Source organism: Oncorhynchus nerka, linkage group LG17 (assembly GCF_034236695.1).
Source record: "Oncorhynchus nerka isolate Pitt River linkage group LG17, Oner_Uvic_2.0, whole genome shotgun sequence".
NCBI classification, from domain to species: domain Eukaryota; kingdom Metazoa; phylum Chordata; class Actinopteri; order Salmoniformes; family Salmonidae; genus Oncorhynchus; species Oncorhynchus nerka.
Window position 1 is genome coordinate 44,260,569 of NC_088412.1, and position 17,074 is coordinate 44,277,642.

Sequence of the window (17,074 nt, forward strand, 5' to 3'; positions counted from 1 at the left end):
GTTGGCTCGCTCCAACTGGCCTTTGGACTAGGGGTAGAATCCAGAGGGCAGGCTGGCCGATGACCCAATGAGCGTGCAGAACACCTTCCAGAACCGGGAAAAGAACTGCGGACCCCGGTCGGAGACCGTGGATCCGGAAGACGTGCTGCCCCATAAACTGGGCTGTCTCCTTGGCCGAGGGTAGTTTGGGGAGAGGAATGAAGCGGGCAGCTTTGTAAAACCTTTAGAGCACCGTCAGGATGGCAGTGTTACACTCAGATGGGGGAGGCCTGTGACAAAATCCAGGGATATATGGGACCAGGGATGGTGAGGGACAGGCAGTGGATGGAGAATACCAGCCGTAACTTACTGTCTTGTTCTGTGCGCAGACTGTGCAGGCGGCGACAAAAGTGGCAACATCCTGAACCATAGTAGGCCACCAAAAGCATTGTTGCACTGAGACCAGGGTCTGACGAGTGCCCGGGTGACAGGCAAGCCTGGAGGAATGAACCCACTCCAGGACCACGGAGCGGTCAGCGTCAGGCACAAACATCGTGTTATATGGGCCCCCCCAGGGTTCGGCTGGGACCACTGCGCCTTCCGGACCTGTTTCCCTATACCCCAGCTGAGTGACATGCCTGGCAACGAGGTGGGAAGGATGGTCTCGGGCTCTGGGGAGGTAACCGTAGGGTTATAGCGGCGAGACAGGGCATCCAGCTTGATGTTCTTGGACCCCGCCCGGTAGGAGATGGAAAAGTTGAACCGGGTAAACAGCAGGGCCCATCTCGCTTGCCTGGAGTTGAGGAGCTTGCGGTGCTGAGATACTCCAGGTTTTTGTGGTCAGTCCACACAATTAATGGATGTTCCACCCCTTTTAGCCAGTGCCTCCATTCCTCCAATGCCATCTTCACCTCCAGATTCCCCACAACGTAGTTCCTCTTCATGGCATTGAGGCAGTGGGAGAAAAACACGCAGGGATGCATCTTAACCTCTCTGGGATATTCGGGCCAGTGAAAGTTCAGGGCGCCAAATTCAAAACAACAGACATCCCATAATTAAAATTCCTCAAACATACAAGTATTTCACACCATTTTAAAAATAAACTTGTTGTAATTCCAGCCACAGTGTCCGATTTCAAAAAGGCTTTACGACGAAAGCACACCAAACGATTATGTTAGGTCAGCACCTAGTCACAGAACTTTATCAAACAAAACATACATGTATTGTGTAACACGAAGTCCTATGAGTGTCATCTGATGAAGATCATCAAAGGTTAGTGATTCATTTTATCTCTATTTGTGCTTTTGTGACTCCTCTCTTTGGCTGGAAAAATGGCTGTGTTTTTCTGTGGCTTGGTGGTGACCTAACATAATCATTTGTGGTGCTTTCGCTGTAAAGCCTATTTGAAATCGTACAATCTGGTGCAAAAAAACAACAATCTTTAAAACGGTATAAGATACATGTATGTTTGAGCAATTTTAATTATGAGATTTCTGTTGTTTTGAATTTGGCGCCCTGCACTTTCACTGGCTGTTATCATATCATCCCATTAACAGGATTGCAGCCCTAAGAACTTCTTAAGGGTAGGGGGCAGCATTTGGAATTGTGGATGAAAAGCATTCCCAAATTAAACTGCCTTCTACTCAGGCCCAGAAGATAGGATATGCATGTAATAGATTTGGATAGAAAACACTCTAACGTTCACAAAACTGTTAAAATGAGGTCTGTGAGTATAACAGAACTGATTTGAAAGGCGAAAACCTGATAAAAATATATATATATATATGTATTTTGTACATAAATAAGCCGCACATGTCTATAACCCGCAGGTGCCTACCGGTACATTGAAACAAATGAACTTTACACAGCCTTTAAACGAAACACGGTTTGTAGCAAAAATAAATAGGCTTTAACAAAACACGGCTTGTAACAAAATAAATAGGCTTTTAAACGAAACACGCCTGTAACAAAATAAATAGGCTTTTAAACAAAACACGGCTTGTAACAAAAATAAATAGGCTTTAACGAAACACGGCTTGTAAGAAAAATAGCAGTAAACAGTAGCCTACCAAGAAAGTCATTGGTCACTATCTTCCTCCTGTGCACTGAAACCACTGAAGTCATCTCCTTCGGTGTCGGAGTTGAATAGCCTCAGAATTGCTTCATCCGATGTTGGATCGTTTTCATTGTTGCTTTCATCCGGAGGCAAATTCCCCGCTGAGCTCATGCTGTCCTCTTCAACACGCAGCAGTCCAGCCTTTCGAAACCCGTTGATGATAGTGGATTTTTTGACAATGCTCCACGTTGTCAGGACCCACTGGCAGACTTGACCATAAGTTGCTCTTCGCATGCGGCCCATTTTAGTGAAGGATTTCTCCCCACTTGTCATCCAAGCCTCCCACTGAACACGAAGCACCACCTTAAATGCACGATTTACACTGATTTCGAGTGGCTGCAAATACTTTGTTGTGCCCCCAGGAATCACAGCTGGAATTGAGTTTGTCCTCTTGATGGCTTCTTTCACAGAATCTGTTATGTGGGCCCTCATGCTGTCCAACACGAGCAATGCCTTGTTCTTGTGAAAGAATCCTCCCGGTCACTTGCCGTAACACTCCGTATGCCATTCATGCATTAGGCCTTCCGTCATCCATCTTTTCCTGTTGACTTTCATAACAATTCCTCTCGGGAATTTTTCTTTTGGCATCGTCATGCGTTTAAAAATCAACATCGGTGGAAGCTTTTCTCCCGATGCGGTGCAGCTCAGAACACAGGTGAAGTGCGTTTTTTCATGCCCAGTTGTTTTCAGCGTGACGGATGATTCACCGTTCCTGTTGACAGTCCGAGTGAGAGGCAGGTCAAAACGTCAGAGGAACCTCATCCATATTTATGATGTCGTGCGGGCCGATGGAATGCTCCGCTATCTTTGCATCAGTGAATTTGCGGAAGTTTGAAACTTTTTCCTCGTAGTCGGGAGGGAGCTGCTGACACAGACTCGTCCGTACCCTGATGGACAGGCCTTTACGTCTCAAATCTTAGACACACGATGGTCCACCTCTAAAATCTTCAAACTTCATTGCGGTGGCGATTGTTTTGGCTTTCAGTCGGATCTGCACAGTTGAAACACCTCGGCCGTCTGCTCTCTGTGTGTTGACCCAGTCTTCAAGCTCATTTCCTAGTTCGGGCCATCTGCTTTTCTTCCCTCTGAAAGCTTTTGTTGTCTTTTTGCACTGAGTCAGTTCCTCACGCTGCTGTTTCCAACGTCTTATCATCGACTCATTAAGGCCAAGCTCCCGTGCAGCAGCTCTATTTCATTTTCCAACAGCCAGATTGATCGCCTTCAACTTGAAAGCTGCATCAAATGCATTTCTCTGTGTCTTTGCCATGATGAGGGTAACAAAATGACTACCGTAAATCAGAATGATGGGAAGTTTGAGCGCGCTCGATTTACGTCACATTTGACGGTGCTCAGTTTTTTGGCGGCATGAATCTTGTGAAAGTGGGAAAAATCCATAAATTAGTCGCGTCATTGTATAAGCCGCGAGGTTCAAAACGTGGGAAAAAGTAGTGGCTTATAGTCCGGAAATTACGGTAATTGTAAGGTATGGTTTCGCCGTAAAGCATTTTTTAAAATCTGACACCGTGGTTGGATTCACAAGAAGTTCATCTTTAAACCTATGTAAAATAGTTGTATCTTTTCTGAGTTTTTATAATGAGTATTTGAATTTGGCGCTCTGCAATCTCACTTGATGTTGGCTTGGTGGGACGCTAGAGTCCCACATACCCTAGAGAGGTTAATGCAACCGCTGTGTCAGATTTCAAAAGAGCTTTACCGAAAACGCACACCATGCAATAATCTGAGTACAGCACTCAGACAACAAAACAAGCCATACAGATATCCGTCATGTTGTGGAGTCAACAAAGTCAGAAATAGCATTATAAATATTCACTTACCTTTGATGATCTTCATCAGAATGCACTCCCAGGAATCCTAGTTCCACAATAAATGTTTGATTTGTTCGATAAAGTCCATAATTTATGCTCAAATTCCTCCTTTCTGTTCGCTCGTTTAGTACACAATCCAAACTTACGACGCGCGGGCAATTCCAGGCGAAAGTTCATACGAAAAGTCATATTACAGTTCGTAGAAACATGTCAAACGAAGTATAGAATCAATCTTTAGGATGTTTTTAACATACATTTTCAATAATGTTCCAACCGGAGAATTCCTATGTCTGTAGAAATGCGATGGAATGCAGCTACCTCTCGCATGAGCGCGCGTGATCAGCTCATGCCACTCTGGCAGACCTCTGATTCATTCAGCTCCCATTCCCCCCTCCTTCACAGTAGAAGCATCAAACAAGGTTCTAAAGACGGTTGAAATCTAGTGGAAGCCTTATGACGTGCAATATGACCCCATAGACACTGTATATTGGATAGGCAATGACTTGAAAAACTACAAACCTCAGATTTCCCACTTCCTGGTTCTCAGGTTTTTGCCTGCCTTATAAGTTATTTTATACTCACAGACATCATTCAAACAGTTTTAGAAACTTCAGAGTGTTTTATATCCAAATATATTATTAATATGCATATATTAGCAACTGGGCCTCAGTAGCAGGCAGTTTCCTCTGGGCACCTTATTCATCCAAGCCACTCAATACTGCCCCCCAGTCCCAAAGAAGTTAAGATCCAGAGCAGAACATTGGGACAGGACCGCCCCCACTCCGACATCCGAAGCATCGGCCTCCACCACAAACTGATGTGAAGGGTCAGGATGAACCAGGATAGGAGCCTTGTTGAAGCGATATTTAAGGTCCCGGAAAGGCCGGTCAGCGGCAGAGGACCGTGTGAACGGAAGCTTGGTAAAGGTGAGTGCAAACAGGGGGGAGGCCAGGGTGCTGTAACCCCGGATGAAGTTGCGATAAAAGTTGGTGAATCCCAGGAAGCATTGCAGCTGCACCCTGGACGTAGTCTGAGGCCAATCCACCACCGCTCTCACCTTCTCGGGATCCATCTGGACATTCACAGCAGAGATGATGTAGCCCAGAAAGGGAATGGTGGAGCGATGGAACTCACACTTTTCCTCCTTAACCTCTAGTGACACCCCATCCCGTGAACGGGACCGTTGTCATCATCTGACACTAATTAGCATAACGCAACGGACATAAATATTACTAGAAAATATTCCTATTCATGAAAATCACAAGTGAAATATATTGAGACACAGCTTAGCCTTTAGTTAATCACCCTGTCATCTCAGATTTTCAAAATATGCTTTACAGCCAAAGCTAGACAAGATTTGGACTAGTTTCCTCTCAGCAGAATTATATGAAAAAGGGTGCGAGTAAGGGAAGCAGAAAAGTTCTCCACATGACCCACTATACTCGCTCCTACCGGTGAGCCTGGTCTTTCACCGGGCAAGAGGACAAGAAATGACCAAAAGTCCCACAATACACCCAGCTCCTTGCGTTGATCCTGTATTGCCGTTCCGCTGGCGACAGCCCAGCTTTGCCTAGTTGCATAGGCTTGGGAAACAGTGCCTCGGCCGTCTTCGGTGACTCCCGAGGAAGGTCGGGAAACATCGGGTGCTCTCAGCAACGGAACCTTCGGGGACTTGCGGGATGACTCAGAGGCGAGGTGGAATCCCTGGACGTGCGAGCGAAATTGAATTTCCTCTCGATCCATCATTCCCGCAATCACCCATTGATGCGGATGGTCAAAGCGATGAGGGAGTCAAGATCCGTAGGTAAATCCCGAGCAGCAAGCTCGTCCTTATCCTCCTCTGAGACGCCACTGCATAGTCGGCCACTCGGTGGGCATCCCGCCGGAGCTGGATTAGCTTCCGGGCAGCTTCTTTCCCGGAGAAAGGGGCATCAAAAACCTTCCTCACCTCTCCCGGGAACCCCTCCATTCTCACGCACATGGCCGGCTGTTGATCCCATATGGTGGTAGCCCAGGCGAGTGCCCTCCCAGACATCAGTGTGACAAGGTAGGCTATCTTGGAGCGATCCAAGTGGAAGGAGGAGGGATGAAGCTTGAAAATGAGGACACACTGGCATAAAAATTTCAGACAGGCTCTCCATTAAAGCTTTCCGGGGGAGGTAACCGGGGCTCCCGGAAAGTTGGAGTAGCTGGGGGGCAGCGCTGCTAACTGCCGAGTTACTGAGGGGTGGTGGGGTTACTACTGTGCCAGACAACCTGCGGAATTGCTCCAGCAGAATGTCCAACGCCCGGTCATGGCTCTCAGCCAACGTTTGGACCCCTTCCATAAGACCATGAAGCAATTCCTTGTGCCTATCAATTTAGGCTCCTTGGGAGGAGATGGCGTTGCGCAGCTGGCCCGGGTCTAATGGGTCAGTCATGGCCTGTTCTCAGGTATGGTTAGATCCAGATGTAGACACGTTGAATTAACATTGGTTTAATAATCCAACAGGGGCAGGCAATAGACAGGTCAAGGCAGGCAGGGGTCAGTAAACCAGAGGTGGGGCAACGGTCCCTTATGGCAGGCAGGTTCAGGGTAGACAGAGGTCAATCATCCAGAGGACGTGGCAAAGGTACAGGTCGGCAGGCAGGCTTAGGGTCAGGCAGAGTGGTCAGGCAGGCAGGTTCAGAGTCAGGACAGGCAAGGGTCAAAACCAGGAGGGTGAGAAAAAGAGAGCAGGAGCTGATAACAAAAACGCTGGTTGACTTGACAAACAAGACAAACTGGCAACAGACCAACAGAGAACACAGGTATAAATACACAGGGGATAATGGGGAAGATAGGCACCTGGAGGGGGGTGGAGACAATCACAAAGACAGGTGAAACAGATCAGGGTGTTTTTTTTATTTAAATTTTTTTTATTTTATTTTTTTCACCTTTATTTAACCAGGTAGGCCAGTTGAGAACAAGTTCTCATTTACAACTGTGACCTGGCCAAGATAAAGCAAAGCAGTACGACACAAAAAACACAGAGTTTCACATGGAATAAACAATCGTACAGTCAATAACACAATAGAAAAGTCTATATACAGAGTGTTCAAATGAAGTAAGATTAGGGAGGTAAGGCAATAAATAGGCCATAGTGGCGAAATAATTACAATTTAGCAATTAAACACTGGAGTGATAGATGTGCAGAAATAACTATGGGGATGAGATAGTTGGGTGGGCTATTTACAGATGGGCTATGTACTGGTGCAATGATCTGTAAGCTGCTCTGACAGCTAATGCTTAAAGCTAGTGAGGGAGATATGAGTTTCCAGCCTCAGTGATTTTTGCAATTCGTTCCATTCATTGGCAGCAGAGAACCGGAAGGAATGGTGGCCAAACGAGGAGTTTGCTTTGGGGGTGACCAGGGAAATATACCTGCTGGAGTGAGTGCTACGGGTGGGTGCTGCTATGGTGACAAGTGAGTTGAGATAAGGTGGGGCTTTACCTAGCAAAGACTTATATGTGACCTGGAGCCAGTGGGTTTGGCGACAGATATAGTGCAAAATGTGAGTCAAACCTTTCCAGGATCTGAATCAGATGGGGATATGTGAAAACATACTCACTGATAAGAGAGAGAGAAATGAGTACCATACTGTATTATCTCACACGGAGGGAATGATGAAAAAAGTCCAAGTGATAACACTGATTAAATTTGAATTAGAAATAAATTCTCATGACTTTGAAGGGGTGTTTAGTGTTTACTCCAGATGGTTGAGACGTTCAGTGGGGTGTATTATGTATTAAATGTCTACACACTCCACTGCTCAGGGTCAGCTAAAAGATCACACATAACTGGTTGAATTGGTGGACAACTCGGAATAGCCCTGTGTAAGGACAGTTCTCAAATTGAATTTATGCATAGCGATCTGGAGCCGCTATATGAGCGAACTTCATTGCACATCTGTCCTACTCGTGTTAATCAGCCATACATTTGGGTAATTTTGTTTATTGAGCTGTGTAAAAATGTAAAGTTCACAATTGCAACGTATATACACTGTGGTCCGAAATGATTGACAAATCAAGATGAGTAATAATGATTATATATAAACTCCCAGTAATTGATTTACCAACGTTTTGGCATCACTGTGCCTTCTTCAGGGTAATGTCATGAATACTTGAACCAGGTTATGTAGACAAACAGTGCAATTAGTGCAACCAATGACAATAGTGAGAGGTGTGTCATAATGATTAAGTTAATTTGAATGAATTAGTGAAACTGTTAAAAAAAACTATAGTTTATGGCATATTAAATATACTGTTGTCAAATAGAAACATAATTGAATATTGTACATCATATATACATTATTGTTTAATTCAATTTCACATATTGTTTCATATTTCATTTCATATTTGTTACATGCAATCTTTTGGTTCAACCTTAATGTATAATGAGCATCATCAACAGGGAGAACATTTTAGGTGTATGCTAATAAGCTGTAGATATAATATATCAATTTATAAAACTTGTTCATGAAATAAACAATTGTTCAAAAGAAGGGCCTGAGATCAAAGTCAATATTCAGACCACTAGGGGTCATTGGTTTTAGATGGGATATCCAGTAAGCCTCCCTTTTGTAGTAGTAGGATGCCGTTGTTACCTCCTCTCCTTGGTAGAGCAACATGTTCAATGCCTGTGTATTTGAGGGAGGAGTTTGATGGTTAGCTTCAACAAAGTGAGATGCTATTGGATAGTCAGTGTTCTTACACCTGATTGAGCTGCTGTGTTCAGCTCTGCGTTGTTTTAATTGTCTTTTCATTTGTCCTACGTAGGCTTTTCCACATGAACAGGTGATGAGATAGATTGCTCCCTTGGTCTTGCATGAGATGATACCTCTAACAGGGATTGTTTGACCTGTATGTGGGTGTCTGAAGAAGGATGTTTTTATAGTGCTATTTCACTGTGGCATGAGTGGGCTCAGGGGGCATGTCAGATCTCACCAAGCTATCTCCAATATGTGACCACACTTATAGACCACCAGTTGGGGTTCCTTGAAGAGGTGTGCAATTTGTTTATCTGATTGCAGAATATGCTAATGCCTTTTCAGGATTGCTTTAATTTTCTCCGAACCCTTGGTGTACCTAGTACAAAAGACGGATGCGTTGTTTTTCTTCTTTTGTTGACTATTTAGTAATTCCTCTTTTGGTTTTTGAGATATTTTCATAATTGCAGCATCAAGAGTTTTGTCCTTGTAGACTCTCATGTTGAATTTATCTGTCATTTTTTTAGCATTGCTGTCATAATCTGTCTGGTGGCCACAGATTCATTTAACCCTGCATAATTGGCTTTGGCTATATGGTAGACCATTATTGTGTGGAAAGGGATGCATACTATCAGCACATAGCAAGGTATTGTGGTATGTGGGCTTTGTGTATAAGTTTGTGCGAAATGCATCATTCTCTTTGATGATCCATAAGTCCAGGTAGTTTATTTTTCTCTCATCAGTCTGCATGGTGAATTTGAGTATTCAGAGCTCTCTTTTAGTAGAGTTTGGAATTCATTTAGTTCCTGCTGATTTCCTTCACACACACCCCTCACTATTGTCATTGGTTGCACTAATTGCACTGTTTGTCTACATAACCTGTTTCAAGTATTCATGACATTACCCCGAAGAAGGCACAGTGATGCCGAAATGTTGGTAAATACAAAATATATTACTGGGAGTTTATACAGTGGGGAGAACAAGTATTTGATACACTGCTGATTTTGCATGTAGAGGTCTGTGATTTTCTGGATTTATGTTTTAGATTCCATCTCTCACAGTTGAAGTGTACCTATGATAAAAAATACAGACTTCTACATGCTTTGTAAGTAGGAAAACCTGCCAAATCAGCAGTGTATCAAATACTTGTTCTCCCCACTGTATATATACTGAGCTATATTGTATCCTCAAAACAATTGGAAAATGTAATTATTTTATAAAAAATACAAAAGAGAAAGAGACAAGTACTCTTTTTTTCTCAAAGATCGGGTCAAAATGACCCTTAAAGTTACTTATAAATACAATAGTCAAATATTTACTATTTGGTCCCACCTTCTTAGCATGCAATGACAACATCAAGCGTGTGACTCTACAAACTTGTTGGATGCATTTGCATTTGCAGTTTGTTTTGGTTGTGTTTCAGATTATTTTGTGCCCAACAGAAATTAATAGTAAATAATGTATTCTGTCATTTTGGAGTCACTTTTATTATAAAAAGGTATATAGGCCTCCTGAGTGGTGCAGTGGTCGAAGGCACTGCATCACAGTGCTAGCTGTGCCACTAGAGATTATGGGTTCGAGTCCAGGCCCTGTCGCAGCCAGGAGCTGGCTTGGTGTAGCTGGCTTCCTGGTTGGATGGGCATTGTGTCAAGAAGCAGTGCGGCTTGGTTGGGTGGTTCTCGACCTTTGTCTCTCCCGAGTCCGTACGGGAGTTGCAGCGATGAGACAAGACTAACTACTACCAATTGGGGTGAAAAATAAATGAATAAATAAAAAGGAATATAATGTGTTTTATAGACCATTCTAAATTAATGTGGATGATCAAATTAATTAGGGATAATCATGAATGGATCATGAATAATGATGAGTGAAAAAGATAGAGGGTCAATGATCATACCACTAACCTCTCACCATTACCAATAATAGGGGAGGTTGGCATGTCTTTGGTATGATCTGCAAATGCACACAACAATTTTATAGAGTCACAAGCTTGATATAGTTGATGAAAAAAAAAGTAAAACAAAACTAGTGTGTGCATACAGTAGTGGTGTGGCATATGTATTCACCCTCTTTGCTATGAGGCCCCTAAATAAGATCTGGTGCAACCAATTACCTTCAGAAGTCAAATAATTTGTTAAATAAAGTCCACCTGTGTGCAATCTAAGTGCCACATGATCTCAGTATATATACACCTGTACACTCTGAAAGGCCCCAGAGTCTGCAACACCACTAAGCAAGGGGCACCATGAAAACCAAGGAGCTCTCCAAACAGGTAAGGGACAATGTTGTGGAGAAGTACAGATAAGGGTTGGGTTATAAAAAAATACCCAAAACGTTGAACATGCCATGGAGCACCATTTAAATCTATTATAAAAAAATGGAAAGAATAAGGCACCACAACAAACCTGCCAAGAGTGGGCCACCCACCCAAAATCACGAACCAGGCAATGAGGGTATTAATCAGAGGCAAAAAAAGAGACCAAAGATAACCCTGAAGGAGATGCAAAGCTCCACAGCGGAGAATGGAGTATCTGTCCATAGGACCACTTTAACCTCTTGCGACGAGCAAACCCGTATCCGGGAGCGTAATCATCGCCTCAAATGCATTAGCATAATGCAGCGGACATAAAAACGCAAAAAAATTGCAAATGAAATAAATATATTCAAACACAAGCTTAGCCTTTTGTTAACAACACTGTCATCTCAGATTTTCAAAATATGCGTTACCGACAACGCTAAACAAGCATTTGTGTAAGTTTATCATGGCATAATGCTATGCTAGGCTCTGCTGGCAGCAGGCAACATTTTCACGAAAATAAGAAAAGCAACCAAATTAAATCATTTACCTTTGAAGAACTTCAGATGCTTTCACTCAGGAGACTCCCAGTTAGATAGCAAATGTTCCTTTTTTCCAAAAATATTATTTTTGTAGGCGAAATAGCTCCCGTTTCTTCATCATGCTTGGCTGAGAAATCGACCGGAAAATGCTACAACTATAACGCCAAACTTTTTTCAAAATTTGCTCCATAATATCGACAGAAACACGGCAAACGTTGTTTAGGATCCATCCTCAAGGTGTTTTTAACATATATGTTCGATAAAAGAAGTGCGACTGCACTTTTAGACATTTTTCCGTATTGACTGACCTTCATGTCTTAAAGTAATGATGTACTGTCTTTTCTCTTGCCTTGTTTGAGCTGTTCTTGCCATAATATGGACTTGGTCTTTTACCAAACAGGGCTATCTTCTGTATACCACCCTTACCTTGTCAAAACACAACTGATTGGCTGAAATGCATTAAGATGGAACGAAATTCCACAAATGAACTTTTAACAAGGCACACCTGTTAATTTAAATGCTTTCCAGGTGACTACCTCATTCAGCTTGTTGAGAGCTGGTTGAGAGGGGGAGGCAGAAGAGGGGAGGGGAAGACAAAAAGGTAGAGGGAGGAATGAGAGGAGAAAAAAGGGGGTAGAAAAGGAAGGCAGAACAAGCGAGCGGAAGGAGGGCAGAAGGGTTTGGTGAGAGGAGAAAAAAGGGGGTAGAAAAGGAAGGCAGAACAAGCGAGCGGAAGGAGGGCAGAAGGGTTTGGTGAGAGGAGAAAAAAGGGGGTAGAAAAGGAAGGCAGAACAAGCGAGCGGAAGGAGGGCAGAAGGGTTTGGTGAGAGGAGAAAAAAGGGGGTAGAAAAGGAAGGCAGAACAAGCGAGCGGAAGGAGGGCAGAAGGGTTTGGTGAGAGGAGAAAAAAGGGGGTAGAAAAGGAAGGCAGAACAAGCGAGCGGGAAGGAGGGCAGAAGGGTTTGGTGAGAGGAGAAAAAAGGGGGTAGAAAAGGAAGGCAGAACAAGCGAGCGGGAAGGAGGGCAGAAGGGTTTGGTGAGAGGAGAAAAAAGGGGGTAGAAAAGGAAGGCAGAACAAGCGAGCGGGAAGGAGGGCAGAAGGGTTTGGTGAGAGGAGAAAAAAGGGGGTAGAAAAGGAAGGCAGAACAAGCGAGCGGGAAGGAGGGCAGAAGGGTTTGGTGAGAGGAGAAAGGACAAAAGTAGAAGAAAGGAGCTGGTGATGAATGAAAAGGAAAGAGGCTGTGACTGATCAGTATTGAACATCTGTGATGCTGTAAATGTGGTAGAAGTGAACCGGGGAAACGGATTGAAATGTCGGCAATGATGAAGTGTGGGGCTGCTGACTCAACCTGGACTCTACCACCGCAGCTCAGCCCTACCGCAGAAACCAGAAAAGTAAAATACACTTGAGTAGCAGTCAAATATCTTGACCTTTCCCCAGCAGAGCTGTAGTAGACCTGAGTAATGTCTCTCCCTGATGGGCTTAAATGTTCAAACATTAATTCCAATTTAAAGCTTTGGCGTGGTATGTTCTGTTCATAATGAAAATACTGTAAATGTCCTTCATTACAAGAAAAAGGTGTAAATGTAAAGGTTCTGATAAAAAAACGTAACATTAGTTTCATTATTCTTTAGGACATCTAACAGGGGACTTTACTCAAATCAAATTTTATTGGTCACATACACAAGGTTAGCAGTTGTTATTGCGAGTGTAGTGAAATGCTTATGCTTCTAGATCTGACAGTGCAGCAGTATCTAACAGGTAAATTCTAACTATTCAACAACAAGTCCTAATACACACAATCTAGTAAAGGAATTGGATAAGAATATATTAAATATATGAATGGGCAGTGACAGAGTGGCTAAGATGCAATAGATAGTGTAGGATATAGTATATACATATGAGATAAGTAAATGCAAGATATGTAAACATTCTTAAAGTGGCCAATGATATTGAGTCTGTATGTTGGCAGTTGCCTCTCTGCTAGTGATGGCTGTTTAACAATCTGATGGCCTTGAGATTGAATAACAGCTTCTATCTCTCGGTCCCAGCTTTGATGCACCTTGACTGACCTATTGGGGCGTCAAGAAAATTTAAGTGGGTCTAGGGTGACAGGTAGGGTGGAGGTGATATGATCCTTGACTAGTCTCTCAAAGCACTTCATGATGACAGAAGTGAGTGCTACATCATGCAGGCCAATAACTAAATCTCAGTCAAATAGGCCTATGTTGTATTGATTTCATTTAAAAGATCTGAATCACGGCTTTAAACAGCACCATGCTTGTTGTTTTTAATGATTTAGATAGCAGGGGTATATTAATAAAGCGTCATTGTCGAGCCCCCTCAATATCCTTTTTTGTTATCAATTTCCTGAGCTGTGGTCTGTCATCAGAAACAGATCTCATTAACATCTTCTAACAGATGGTAGATTCCAACCAAGCCTCAAGGACTCAATGATGGGAAGCAGATAGCATCGATCCAAAATCTATTCATAAACATAATTTGAGGGTGACAACAATCCTGAATGGCCCATACAGGAGGAGAGGTTGGACATCCATCTGCCAGCTCTCAGATAACAAATCGTACCATCATATCAACACCAACCCTAAGCTCCTCTTCAGCCATGTAGGGGCAAACTGAGGGCTGTTAAATCACAAGAGCAGTCAAGGGTGATGTGATGTCAGCTGTTTTGTCGAAAACTAAACCAATCCAAGAGGTGTGTGGAGGTCACTGAGAGGATGTGGCTAAACTAGGAACAAACGATTATTACAACAAGAGTAGACTGACAAATTTCAGAAGAAAGTTATTTATTTCTGGCCATTTTGAGCCTGTAATCGAACCCACAAATGCTGATGCTCCAGATACTCAACTAGTCTAAAGAAGGCCGGTTGTATTGCTTCTTTAAAACTTGTTAGAGCTAGGGTCCTTTTTTCTCAATTTCCACCTGACTGACATGCCCAAAGTAAACTGCCTGTTACTCAGGACCAGAAGCCAGGATATACATATAATTGGTACCATTGGATAGAAAACACTTTGAAGTTTGTAGACATGTTAAAATAATGTATGTGACTATAACACAATAGATATGGTAGGAGAAAATCCAAAGACAAACCAACAGGAAATGTTTATTTTTTGAGCACATGCTCTTACAATGGAAAGTATAGGGGCATATGCAAATCCAGCTCCCAGATTGCAATTCCTATTGCTTCCACTAGATATCAACAGTCTTTGTTCAAGGTTTCTTGTTTCTTCGCAAATGAGGAAGAATTATGAGTTTTACTACAGGGACTCAGAGTTGGAAATCAGTCTGTGCACGCGCAACGAAGAGGACACGCACCTGCTAATATAATTTTCTTATTGAACATACTACTTTCCGTATGAAATATAATAGTTTAATTACATTTTAGGGTACCTGAGGATTGAATAGAAAGGTATTTTGACTTGTTTTAACAAAGTTTAGGGGTAGCTTTATGGATTCCTTTCTCTGCATGTTGAACGAGTGGATTACTCAAATCGATGGCGCCAACTAAACAGTTTTTGGGATATAAAGAAGGATTTTATCTAACAAAACGACACTACATGTTGTAGTTGGGACCCTTTTAGATTGCAAATCAGAGGACGATTTTCAAAAAGTAAGTGAATATTTAATCGCTATTTGTGGTTTTATGAAGCTTGTGCAGGTGGAAATATGTTGAAGTGGGCCACCATCCTCAAACAGTCGCATGGCATGCTTTCGCTGTAAAGCCGATTTGTAAATCGGACAATGCAGTTAGATTAACAAGAATTTAAGCTTTAAACCGATAAAAGACACTTGTATGTACCTAAATGTTTAATATCCATAATTTATAGAATTATTTATTTGATTTGCGCACCCTCCAATTTCACCAGAAGTTGTCGACAGGTGTCCCGCTAGCGGGACACCTAGCCCTTAATTAATCAGCACAACCATTTTCAGCTGTGCTAACAATTGCAACAGGGTTGTCTAATGATCAATTAGCCTTTTAAAATTATAAACTTAGATTAGCTAACACAATGTGTTACTGGAACACAGGAGTGATGTTTACTGATAATGGGCCTCCCATTAAAAATCAGCTTTTTCCAGCTACAATAGTCATTTACAATATTAACAATGTCTACACTGTATTTATGATCAATCTGATATTATTTTAATGGAAAATTTGGTTTTCTTTCAAAAACAAGGACATTTCTAAGTGACCCCTAACTTTTGAACGGTAGTGTGTGTGTATATTGATAGAACATATTGGAAGGCTCTTGTATCAGTTCAATATGCAGATAACACTCTTCAGGTATTTGTTAGAAAACATTCCCATAACATTTATAAACCAGAACCTTTGACCCCAGTCATGTGTGCGTACAGTACATACTGTAGGTAGATAAGTCCTGGCCATTGTACTGCAACAATTTCCAGGATCAACAGAAATGGCATCAAACCTTTTTAAAAACTGCATTAATCCTCCAAAAATCGATACCTGGGGCAATAATGATCCTCTCCCACATTTGTCCAACTCCTGTGATCAGCAGTGTGGTGTGTAACACTGATACAACTCCTCCGGCACGGTGTCACATTTCAGCTCAGTTGACAAACAAGGACAAATCACAGCCCAGGAGTGCATTAGCAATGGTATTACATTTTGGTAAAATATACGCCTGACAAAACTTTATCCTGCACAATCTCAGAGGTGTCACAGAAAACATGTCTAAACATGTGGGTTTAGGAGGGCATATGTCCACCCACTTGAGAGCCAGGCTCACCCACTGGGGAGCCAGGCCCAGCCAATCAGAATGTGTTTTTCCCCACAAAAGGGCTTTATTATAGACAGAAATACCCCTGAGTTTCCTCAGCTGTCGGCGGGTGATCTCAGATGATCCAGTAGGTAGCCAGATGTGGAGGTCCTGGGATGGCGTGGTTACACATGGCCTGCAGTTGTGAGGCCGGTTAGAGGTACTGCCAAATTTTCTAAAACAATGTTGGAGGTGTCATATGGTAGAGAAATTAACATTAAATTCTCTAGCAACAGCTCTGGTGAACATTCCTGCAGTCAGCATGCCTATTGCACGTTCCCTCAACTTGAGACATCTGTGGCATTGTGTTGTGTGACAAAACGGCATAAGTTAGAGTGGCCTTTTATTGTCCCCATCACAACGTGCAGCTGTGTAATGATCATGCTGTTAAATCAGCATCTTTATATGCCACACCTGTCAGGTAGATGGATTATCTTGACAAAGGTGAAATGCTCACTAAAAGGGATGTAAACAAATTTGTGCACAAAATTTGAGAGAAATAAGCTTTTTGTGCTTATTGAACATTTCTGGGAGCTTTTATTTCAGCTCATGAAACATGGGACCAACACTTTAAATGTTGTTTTATATTTTTGTTCAGAGAATATAATCACTGCATTTTTCATGGGAATTTGTCTCAACACAAGATTCTATATAAATTCATATACATTATCATTTGAGACATTTTCTCCATCAGAATACCTCTGTCCCAGCAGGGAAATCAACAGTGTACCTCTAGGATATTTATTATACAGTAGGTTTCATTTGTGTCAAATTAAGAAAGCAA